Source organism: Lycorma delicatula, chromosome 1 (assembly GCF_047948215.1).
Source record: "Lycorma delicatula isolate Av1 chromosome 1, ASM4794821v1, whole genome shotgun sequence".
Classification (NCBI taxonomy): domain Eukaryota; kingdom Metazoa; phylum Arthropoda; class Insecta; order Hemiptera; family Fulgoridae; genus Lycorma; species Lycorma delicatula.
The window spans coordinates 139,844,238-139,857,163 of NC_134455.1; positions in this window are offsets into that span (position 1 = coordinate 139,844,238).

The window sequence follows — 12,926 nt, forward strand, 5'->3', positions numbered from 1 at the left end:
TAAGTAATCAATTATGGCAAGGTCTAAGACAATCCCAGTATGGTTTGAAACCAGAAATGCATGCTCTTTGGTCACTCGTGTCTGAATTATAGTAGAAAAAAGTTATATTTTCAGTTCTGCACATTTATTTGAAAAATATGCTTAATGCAATATGTAAAGTTTTGATGAAACATTAAATTTTGTTATCTCTTCTCAAAAAACTGATTCAAGCCAACGTGTTTATTTTTTAATCTCACTGTATAATTAAATATCCATGATACTCTTTTACAATTCAAAATAATTAACTTTATTTTTAAGGCCAAAAACAATGACTATTGTTTTTGGTCTGATAAATTTTATACATTTTGTATTAAAATTTATCAGACTTTTCTGCTTCATATGTATAGTTCTGGGCTGCCTTTGAGGCACTTTTTTATTGCTTTTTCTACATCTGACTTGATAATCTGAACAAATTGTACTTATTTATTTTAAGTAGCTTTACTATATACAAATAAATCATAATTTGTTTGACTATTTGTACAAATGCCATAATCTCAATTTTGTTAGAAATAATCAATTAAATAAAAATAAAATCAATTTTGTTAGAGGGACCTGCACAGTTGTTTCATTAAACTGCAAAACCATTCTCAAAAACAGAAAAGTAGGAAAAGTTTTAGAAGGGATTTAATTTATACACTAAATGATTTTAACAATAATTTTAACTTCTCAAGTATTTTCAATGAGCAGGTTGATTTCATTACATATAACTTCATGACTGGCAAAGAAATGAATTTACATGTATGGTCTACTCACCATTGCATTGCATTTACTACTAACCATTCAAAGATAGAATCATGACATATTCTGTAATGTGTTGAGATAGAGTGGTCTTCCTTTACTATATAAATATTTATTTTCCGTTCCAAAATTCCCAATAATCATAAACCTTTTTCTCTTCTGATCAATTGCAATACAAATATCAGTTTCACTTTACACTAAATTCCCGAGAAAGATGTGTACTGTGTGGTGCAAACATTTTGAGGCCCGTAGCGTTCCCACGGGACTAGCCTATGCAGCTTTTCGTCCCACTACACACTAAGCTGCAGAATACTTCACAATATACACATATACTACACCAAGAACACTACACGAATTACTACACTACGCATATACATTTACTTAACTACACAACATCCAACATATACATTTACATAACTACACAACATCCAACATATACATTTACTTAACTACACAACATCCAACATATACATTTACTTAACTACACAACATCCAACATATACATTTACTTAACTACACAACATCCAACATATACATTTACTTAACTACACAACATCCAACATATACATTTACTTAACTACACAACATCCAATACAATTTTCACTTTCATTTACACTTGATGGTGTTGCGACATCCTACGAAATGCAACCGTAACCTAAGTTGGGAACTATCGTGCCGATGGGTGAGTGAGTCTCGAACAATGTCCTCTGGGCACCAGAGCAAACCCAGTTGTATCTAGCTCTAGCTCCAGTACACGTGCGCTCTGCTGCAGTGATCTATTACATCGCCGGTTCTCGTGGGACCAAAATTTCAGTTCTACAGCAAATTCTATGATGGTTGGTAGTCCATCTGAAAAAACCACCAACTTCAGTCTAGTGAAAAGGCCTCTGTCAGCTTCGTCTGACAAGGATAATTTTGCTACCGCGGAAGAAGATGGTCTCAGGTATAAAAATGTTCGCCTTGTTGTTATCCAAAATAATCAGGAAGGTTGGCTCCCTTCAAAAGGTCTCACCTTTCCTGATTAACAAATGCGTCACAGGATGTACTGGTTCTCCGAGGAACATTAGAAAATTACGTGATGGGACAATTCTAGTGGAAACGTGTAACTATGAGCAGAGTCGCTCCTGTATTTGACCAATATGGGCGCCATAATCGTAAGTACGACATGCTACAAGACCCTAAATACCAGCCGAGGGGTAATTTTTTTTCGTGACCTTCTGGAAATGCATTTAAGTGAAATTGCTAATGAACTTCGTACTCAAGGTGTTGTAGAAGTGAAACGAATAATGAAACAGCAGAACGGAACAGAAGAACCGACACAGTCTCTTATACTGACGTTTAGTCTTCCTATTCCACCAGAGAAGATTAAAGTGGGTTACCTCTCCCTTCAGGTACGCCCATTCATACGCAACCCACAGTGGTGTTTCAGATGCCAAAGGTACGGTCATACTACAACATCTTGCTAAAGGACGGAGATCTGTGCTCGATGTGCTACCGAATGTCACAATGACACTAACTGCGAAGAAAGTGGAAAATGTACAAACTGCAGTGGTTCACAGAAACTATCTTTCCCGGCTGCATGCAGTGAATATAGAAAGATTGTTAACTCACAGAACCTCGTCAAACCAGATGTGTCTTTCGCCACTGCTACGTCAAAGCAAACTCCTTCAATTGTTCATAATCAGCAGTGCGGATCCTGCAATGAAGTTAAGTAACTCGTTCAGATGCTTTCTGATCAAAATACTTCACTTACAGCCACTATTTCAGAGCTGAATAAGTTGAATAAAAAGTCCTAAGTCGCAGTAAATGAATCCAACAGTGTGGTCCTTACGAAAGTTACTGCTCCCAAAGTACTACCGGTATGGGCAGAGGCTACCTCAGCTGGCAGTAAGCCAACTAACAAGCTCCACACAAGGGAACCCACATACCACCCACTCTGGGATGTCAATAGAGACATCCCATAAGTCTCCTCCATCATCACCCATATACTGGAGCATATGGTTGAAGAACCTCCCAACCCAAAAGCGTCGGAGTTATCTAAATTAAAGAACACGAAAAAGAAAAACAGAATCACATACAACTAAATTTTATATGGTTTCCTAAGTATATTTATTATTTATCTTTTTTTTTTACATATTATTTTTTTTAATATATTCTTTTATTTAATATATTCTTTTTTTCTTTTTATTTTTTCCTTATGAACATTATTCAGTGGAATGTTAGGGGTCTATGGTCTCACACTGAAGATATTGGAGTACTGGTGCACGTACATGATCAGATAATCATGTGTTTCCAGGAAACTCATCTTCTACAACATGACCCAATAACACTCAGAGGATACTTTGTGAGAGATACGACTGAGTAGTAGATGGTAGAGGGAGTGGTGGAGTGGCTATTTTTATGAAGGATGAGGTATCGGCTACAAGGATTCAACTGACCACTCTCGTTCCTGCTGTTGCAAGAAAGATCTCTATCCCCTTCAAGTTACATATTCGCAATCTGTATCTCTCACCGAACACTGAGTTCAGTGCTCTGGATATCTCGAACCTCCTCACACAAATATCATCTCCATCGTTAATAGTAGGAGACTTCAATGTCCACCATGTTTCCTGGGGCTCGACCTTCTGGTCCATACGAGGAAATATAGTACACAGTTTGAGACAAGACTTAGACCTTTGTTTGCTGAATAATGGATCTCACATATTAGTGTCTTTATCATCTTGTACTATGACTAACATCGATCTCTCCATATGCTCACCAAATTTACTCCCTCATCTTGATTGGTCTGTTTGTGATTGGTCTGTCTGAAACTGACAGCAGATATATCCCACAAACTTCGGGTAATCCTAAACGTCCTTCCGTTCTATGGTGGAATGATGATTGCAATTGTGGTATTAAGAATCGACGGCGGGCACTACGCAAATTCAATAATAGACCTACAACTGAACATCTAAATTTGTACCGCAGGGCTGGAGCGGTATGCCGTCGGGTCTTCTTGAACGCTAAGAAGAATTCATGAACGAAATATGTGAACACCATCTCACGTACTACTCCCACGTCTACTGTGAGGAAAAAATCCATGCAATTTTTGGATCGCCAAGGCGATCTATTCTCGGTCTCATCGATGAAGGAGAACTCCTTTCATCATCCTCGGCTGTAGCAAATACTTAGCAAAATCTTTCCGCTTGGTGTCTCTCACTTCATCATATAGTAACGACTTTCAGAGGTACAAAGTACAGATAGAAATATTGGCGTTAAACAGTGGTGATTCGGTTGGTGAATTGAACACTCCATTCCTATTTAAAGAATTGTTGAACGCACTTAAGAACTCACGTGACATTTCCCCTGGACCAAACAACGTTCGCCTTTGTATGATTTCACATGTTCCTAACTCAATATTTATTATACCAGTACTAAAGCCTGGTAAAGACAAAACCGATCCCTCAAGCTACCGCCCTATTTCTTTAACAAGCGTGTTGTGTAAAATAATGGAGAGAATGGTAAACCGCAGGCTTACATGGTACTTGGAAAACATGGCTTTCTTTCTTCAGAACAGTGTGGTTTCCGACAAGGACGATCGTCCATTGATTATTTAGTGTCAATGGAAACAGCCATACAAAACACCTTCCTGAACCGCCAACACCTCGTTGCTATCTTCTTCGATATAAAAAAGGCGTATGACACCTGGCGACGTAGTATTCTTAACACCCTCAAGAGATGGGGAATCAAGGGCACTATGCTTGCTTTTATCCGGGGATTCTTAAATCACCGAACGTTTCATGTTCGTGTAGACGATTCACTTTCAGACAGTGTCGTCTCGGAAAATGGACTACCTCAAGGTAGTGTATTAAGTGCCACCTTGTTTTCTGTAGCCATAAACAGCATTACCAATTGTTTACAGGCTCCTGACTCATGGTCTCTATTCGTTGACGATTTTGTTGTTTACATTGCCAGAACTACTGGTTTCACATTTTCATCCTTCAAAACGAAATGTGTAGTCTTTTCTCGGCTACGGAACTCTTCTATTCCGCAGGTTTTTCTGAACAGAGAGCTTGTTGCTGTCTCTCCTTACGTCAAGTTTCTAGGTTTACGTTTTGATAGCCGTCTTACTTGGGTCAAACATACGAAGTAATTGAGGACAAAATGTTCCAAATTTTTAGATATAATGCAGGTCCTTAGTAACACCAATTGGGGAGCCGATCGGTCATGTATGTTACGTTTTTACTATTACCTTGTTCGTTCCCGTTTAGATTATGGTTGTGTCGCCTACTCTTCAGGTCGTCAAACCGTGCTTAAAATGCTGGACGTTGTACATCATGCTTTAGTACCAGGTTACAACAAAAATTTAATATTATCATATATATTTTTATGCTAGAAGAGTTGTTGATCATTTTTAACCTTTACTTTTAATTTTGATTTTTTTGTTCTATGTCTTAATTTTATTATCCAAGAAGGAAGTCTTTTGCACAACCCATCGGAATTAGGTAAGTTTTATATAGTTTATTTATTAGAATATTTTAACTTTCATATTTTAAAGACTTCGTCTGCGGTATTAGTTTGAATTTAATATTACTTTCTTGACTCTTGTTTTAATAAATATTTTAATATTAAATTTACGCTGTATCAGTTTTATTATTTTGGAGTTATTTTACCCTTTTATTAATAAAATTCTGGGCGATGATAACGCCCAGGCGTTTTTCGCCCACGAACAAAAAAAAAATTGAGAGTTGTTCAGGATCACCTTTACAAATCCCTGAATTTTACATTGATCAACTGCAGCATGGCTGGTGGCCAAGAGCTGTAAACCTGAATGAAGTTCTTTAATTGTACTGGAAGTTAAAAAACATTTCATATGTCATAAAACTCTTTCATTTGTGCTGCATAGGCAGCTTTTGAACTTATTCTAGAGGAATCTATAAACAATCCATTCCATAACATTGTAATACTACCTTGGAAAATCAAAGAGTTCATATCATTAAATAATATAGTACACTATATTATTTTGTAAGGATCATCATAATTCGCTAAAGGCCTTGTTGATTTAGCCACATCACTCTAATCTCCGCTTCTCTCTTCAAGTCATTATATGAACAAAGTCCCATCTCTTCTTTAACATTATTGATGATGGTACCTCTAGGTTTTTTACCAAAACCTTGCCCTGAAATATATTCATCAAGAATTGGTCATGTTTTTATTACATGTCCTACCAATTTCGCTCTTCTTCATATAACATTTAGCAAGGACCTCCTCTCACTCACTTCTGCTAACACTTGATCATTTCTTTTCCTACCCACCCAGCTTGTTCTTGTTATTCTCCAAATCCACATTTCCATTGCTTCCAGTCTTCTTCTTTCTGCTTTCCCAAGCATCAATGTTTCACACCCATAAGTTTTCAACACTCCAGACATAAGTTTTAGTGAACTTTTCTCATTTGCATACTTGTATGATTATCAGTCAGTGTATTCTTTTTATCCTGGAAAGCTTGTTTTGCCAGTGCTATTCTTCTTTTTACTTCTGTGGCACATTTATTATCGCTAGTGACGATGCTTCTCAAATAACAAAAACTGTCAACTTCTCTACAACAGTAGCTCTAATTTAATATCAGCCCTTGTACCTTCCTTTGTTTTTTCTACAAAGATTGTAATCTTTGTCTTCTCCTTATTAATTTTCAGTTCAAATTTTAATACTTCATAGTTTCTAACATAATCTCCATTCCTCTTGCTGATTCTGCCAGTAACACAATATCATATGCAAAGCAAATATAATCTATGGATTTTCCATTAATTCTGATTCCTTTTGCTTTTTCTTTCATTTCTACAATAGCTTTTCCAATAAACAAATTAAAAAGAAATGGTGACAGTGGGCAGTCTTGCCTGACTCCCCTTCTTATTTTGGCCTCTTTCTTGAAACCAAGCCGTTGATTTCAATCTTAGTTTTCTGCATTTTATACAGATTCACAATTGATCTTTGCAAGCTCTCTGGCTACTTTGATATTCAGTTTTGTTCCTAGGGCAGACATATAAGACATGACGCACATCATCAGTGGCTCTACACTCCGGACACAAGCCTGAATTAATCAACTGAAATCTGGTCAACCTATCTCAAAAACCATCATTTTCAGAAAGAAACTGTGTAATGTGCTGATTGGGGGAAATCCACCTTCACACTAAATGAAAGCAACCCTTATTCTGCAAAATGTATAGAATGGTGTTTGTTTATCCAGGAAATATATCATTAATTCATCTCGCAATTCCAATAATCGGGTATACACTTCCCCCCACAACAACCATCTAACTTCTGTATGGAAGACATTTTTTCTTTTAGCCCACTTCATCGCATAGTTTAGCAAACAACCTAAACTATTATGGTTGACTTTTAATCAGTAAAAATTCCATGCATGTAACGTCTATTGAGCGATTCAGTCCACCTGAACTGCCATAAATGGGAACCCTGATAGTTTATTACTTTTATGTGCCCAGAGGTAAGTTGGCCTACCTTCTTAGCATTATAACATAATAGGTGCTTAGTGGCAAGGATATCAATGGGCTTCATATCAGAAATAATAAGGACTACCTCTTGAGAGACAGTCTTGTAGACACCAATCACAGACAACAATAGGAAACACCGGGTTCTCAACAAAATATTCCTATAACATTTGTGCTTCATTCGATTAGCTGACAGGTATTGCATACATCCTCATAGCATCACATACACCCTTATTTAAATATGCATGGTTCTGAAATTAAACCTCCAGGTGGGGTGAACTGCTCTCCAAACACCAAAGAAAGCAGAACAAACCTTTTTGGCAGCACATTGAAAGTGCGCCTTGATCTTAATGGAAGCATAAACTTTGTCTGTCATTAATAAAATATTTTTATCATGTCTTGTAAATTCACATTTAGTCGTTTAAGCCTGAAAATACACCAGCTAAGTAAGCCAATAGCAACATATACTCATTATTCTGTAAAATGTAGAGAATGGCGTTTGTTTATCCAGGAAACATATTATTAATTCATCTCGCAATTCCAAAAATCGGGTATACACTTCCCCCACAACAACCATCTAACTTCTGTATGGAAGAAATTTTTCTTTTAGCCCATTTCATCGCATAGTTTAGTAAACAACCTAAACTATAATGGTTGACTTTTGATAAAATTGACCATTTTTACAGCTTACTACTGCAAGGTTTCTGAGAGACAGGTATTTATCATTTTAAACATTTTAATACATTCTGCATTCTTAACTAGAATATTCAAACATTTGACTCACCTAAAAAGTAAGAAATGATGATTTTCTGCTATATTTCGCCTGTGCAGCATCCCTCTTGATGGTCCAACAATAATTGGCCAGCATATTAGCATTCCATTTGTCTTGATACCTCTTTTACATAGCTGAAATCTCCTGCTCCCCTTGCTCATCGCTCACTGTTCAAGCTTTTCCGAGAAGAAATCTAGGTGCAAGTGCAGGAAGTGTACCTTTAAGGACATATTACAACCCAAATTTTTATAAAATGTTATAAGATCATTGACAATATCACGGTAATTTTCCACCTTTCAATTTCCCAAAGTTACACTGAAATTCTTGGAAACTAAATAAAATATTGTAAAACTAGAATATTGTATAAACAGTCAATAAGGACTTTTTGAACTATTGTAATATTATTTTTTATTTTTAATAAAACTTATTTAGTTCATAAATTTTTTCGTTCTTAAAATGAAACTTGTTTCGGTTTAAAATTATAATACACATTTTTTTTTTTTTGTCACTTTCGGTTTGTCTTTAACACGTTCACTGCATTACGGGGTACGTATGACCTGTACTGTAGTCGTCTGTGATGAGGTACTGAATGAAATAATCTTCCTCTGCTATGCGTCGAGTGTTAACCTGATTATTTTTACGATCCGTATACGTCCCGTAACGCAGTGAAGTAATAACACTGCTATGTGGAGTGCGGATTCGCTTTGTTTTATTTCCAGCAAAATTATTATTGTTATTTTTTTGTTCGTAGTTTTCCATGTACAATATTTTGTAAATTATAGGATTAGTGATTATTCATTATCTAATATTAATTAGTCATATATAATTATCTCATTACGCATTATAATGGTGATATATAATTTCATATGACTAACGATCGATGTTTGTTTTTTTACGAGAAATATAAACTAAAACTTCATAGCATTTTTCATTAATTATTAGTAACTCATTATTACGAATCTTTATTTTTAAATTCTATATTTTTCTTTTGTTGTGCAGTAGTAAACATTAATTTTTATTTTAAAAATATCTAGGCAATCCAAATTATAAGATATATATGTGTGAATTTATATATATAAACACACACAAAACTTTATAGTCAAAAATATATTTCATTTCATGTTATTTTTCTATAACTCAAATGACTTTTTCTTTAATTCCAATATGAACGAAGTTACGTTTTATTGCTATTCAGTTACCTTGTTTTTCAATTTTGTATTGTATTTTCCAGTAATACTCATCCAATTTTCCCGCATATTATTAGTACGTAACGTATTTTTAACAATATTTAAGGGGTTAACTTTTGCGTTTATATTACAGTAAAAATAAAATATATATATATAATGAAATAAATAACTGTAAGATGGCTTCTTCAAAAATTAACTTTTGACTACATTTTATTATTTATTTTTCCTTAAAAATTAATTTTACGCCATAATATGGGTTAATAATAGATATTTAGATAATAATTGTTTTAAAATACTTCCAATAAAAATACATAGATTGTTGTATTGCATAAAGATGTAAAAATTTGACGTACCATTACGATCTAACCACTCTTGTAATCTCAATCGAAAATTTCCTATTACTCGCTGTAACATGGGCGGTGTAACTGCTTGAATTTTCAGTTTTATTTCCGCTAACGTTTACGGTCGATAGACATACACCTTTTTATTGAGCAAATCTAAAAGAAAAACGTCGCATGTGGACAAATTAGGAGATCTAACGATCAAACAATGTTCCCGTTTCTGGTTACGATCTGGTTCGGAAAGAGTTCTCTTAAACCAGTAATAGATAGATACATGAGCAGTATGATTTATAACACCGTCTTGTTGGAACTACGTAATTTGCGGAAATCGAACTAATTCTTGCCTCAAAAATGTTGTGACCGGGTTGTGTAATTACAGTTGTAAGGTTTCCCCGATCATATTGAAAAAACTACTGTCCAATAAACGCTAGATGACAAAAGTGCACATCACCTGAAAGCTTTGGACATGCAACGGTTTCTCATTTAAATAAAGCGGGATTTCACCGATCCAATATTTGAATATTCTGCTTATTTATGTAGCTGTTCAGGTGAAAATGAGCTTCAACCAACAACAAAAATTTGGTGAATTGTAAGTATAAGTATTGGTAAGATTGTAAGTAGTAAACAGTTTCTATAAATATTATTTTTTATCTCCTTTTCAGGTTCTGTGACACAGGACCCAACCGCCTTTCCACCTGCACCTTGTTACATCCTGTCTGCGTTTCTTTATATGTAGAAATTTCTATTTCTATAATTTCTGCAGTAGAGAGTCCACATAAATACCCCCGTCTTGAAGAGCAAGCGAAGCGAAGAAAAAGGATCTTAACGACTTATAAATCGTTGCGGCAACTTAAAGCCAAGAATATTGTAGTCATGCACATTGAGGTTGCACCACATAGTACGCTAAACATCTGAAAAGGTGTAGTCGTGTGCAGGGACTTGCTGAACTGGACAGAGGAGGAAATCGCCGAGGAATTTCATAAACAAGGAGCTGTAGCGTGTTGGTGATTGAACAACGACGCAACGGAGAAGCTGTACCCTCCGCGTAGCATGTCCTGACTTTCAACAAACCGAAGTGACAAGAAAAAAAAGGTTAGATCTCACAGATTGGACGTACGTCCGATTATCCAGTTCAGTGCCGTGCTTTGGTTGTTAGAGACTTGAACATACGGCGGTACGTTGTACAAAGAAACATATCTATGCTTGTGATGACCCACTGTATCCAGATGACCTGTGCAGGGAATCTTCTGTTTGTATAAATTGTCATGGCCATCGCTTAGAAGATCGCGAAACTGTCCAATATATAATGAAGAAGAAGCAGCAGTCCAAAAGATAAAAGCCATTCAAAAGGTCAGCTACTTCGAAACGAGGAAAATTGTTCAAATTAGATCGCCGAAGGTAATATCCTATGCACAGATTGCTGCGACTCTAGCAACTTCTTTCAAACAAAAGAAAGATGTAATTTCAGAACTAGCACCAGTTTTACTAGTATTTTTGAGCTTATTATTGATGAGAAATTTAATAATCAACCAACTAACAAAAACCAAAACCGGTAAAGAAAACAGCAGATGTGTTCAAACAAAATTCTCCACCGAGGAATAAGCCTTCGATCAGTTAAAAAGACGAAGGAAAGTGAAATCCAATACAGAGGAAGCCTGAACCAAGTCAAAGTACAGATTGAAAAACTCCCCGTTAAGGGATTCAAGAAGGATGAGATTATATTGGAAAAAAGAGGGTTTCCCCACAACAATGGAGCCCCCGAAAAGACTCCAAAAGAGAGGGCGAAGACTACAGCTGCCTCAAACAATTTAGCGGGGACTGCATCAAGGATTGGTGTAATCTGATACCGCCGAAAATCTTCCCTGATATCCGAGATGGATGAATATATCATCTCCTAGGCTTCAGACATCCTGTCATTAGAGATTGGGGGCCGTCAAGAGGGTGGAGAAAAGAAGTAAAAAAAAGATTGTGTAAGGGAAAACCTAGGTGATAAACGGATAATGTTTAATGACAAATTTTTATGATTTTGTACGTTTTGTAATTTTTAACGCTAACAAATTTATTTAAATATTCGTTTTAAATAAATGCTGGTCCTGGCGCCCGTTTTTTATGATTTTACAACATTTCTTTAGAAATGGATGTGTGTTTAGGTAGCAAGGAAACCCTTACATTCCTTCGTGTAATTTGGGATCTTAATGATCTATAATTTACAAGCGTACGAGTTTGATAAGTTTGCAAAGACTAGGTTTTTGACTACGTCGCTAGTTTTTTTAACAGGGAGTAAAAGTTTCTTTTTTGTTTGGGACAAGGGCTAACAACAGTAGCAGTCGATGCCTGTAACCTAAAAAAAAAAAAAAAATCGTAATTTTTTTATTATTTTAATTCCGTTGGTTATTTGTATACACTTTAATATTTTAACTTGTGTGTACATGGATGTACTTTGAGTACGAAGGCTTACTTTTACAGTGTAGTACAACCGTAATTCTATATAGTAGTGTGATTAATCGGAATAAAACAAGACTGTATATTCTTAACGCATAAATGTAAAGTTATATTTAGGCAAACCTTCTTTCGAATATAAATTTCATACAGCATTCATAAAACTATTTCAGTAAAATAGGTCAGTGACCATATTTCTTAATCCCCTCCCCCTCGTTAACTTCTGTTCACTAACCCCTTCTTCAGCACAAGCGAAGGCTATTTATTATAGTGTAAAACGATGGCATCTATTTCCCTTACGTATTTATTATTTATTCGAATGGAAATAAAATCAAGGTAAGTTAAAATATTATACACAATTTGTTTTTTTAATTTATTAAAAAAAATAATTTTTTAACAATCTTTTAGTTTTAATAAAAATTATTTTTAAAACCAAATTAGTAGTATATAATTATACGGTGGAATCTCTTAATCGACATAACTGAGATCATGGTAGGATAAGGGAAAAGGTCTCTTAAACGTATCTATAATTTGTTTTTTAATTTTTTATTTAGTGTCATTGACGTCTACAATATACTAACAGTTTATGCAAAATATAAGCTTAAAGTGCCTGCATCTGCATAATACTATTATTAAATGGCTAAATTAATGACTACAATGTTTAAATCTGTCCAGTAATGATCAACATCAGACAACGATATTAATAATGATACTCCATTAAGTATACATTTAATACAAATTCAAAATAAACTATTTCCTTACGTAAATTTTGGACTTTATATAATTTTTGAGTAGATAAATCCAAAATCAATCGAAAATTTCTTCACAAATTAATCTAATTTAACCGGGTTTTCTAATGTCCCTAACTTCTTATTAATGAAATCAAGACGATTAATTTTGTCGCTCATAACTACGTTACTTGATT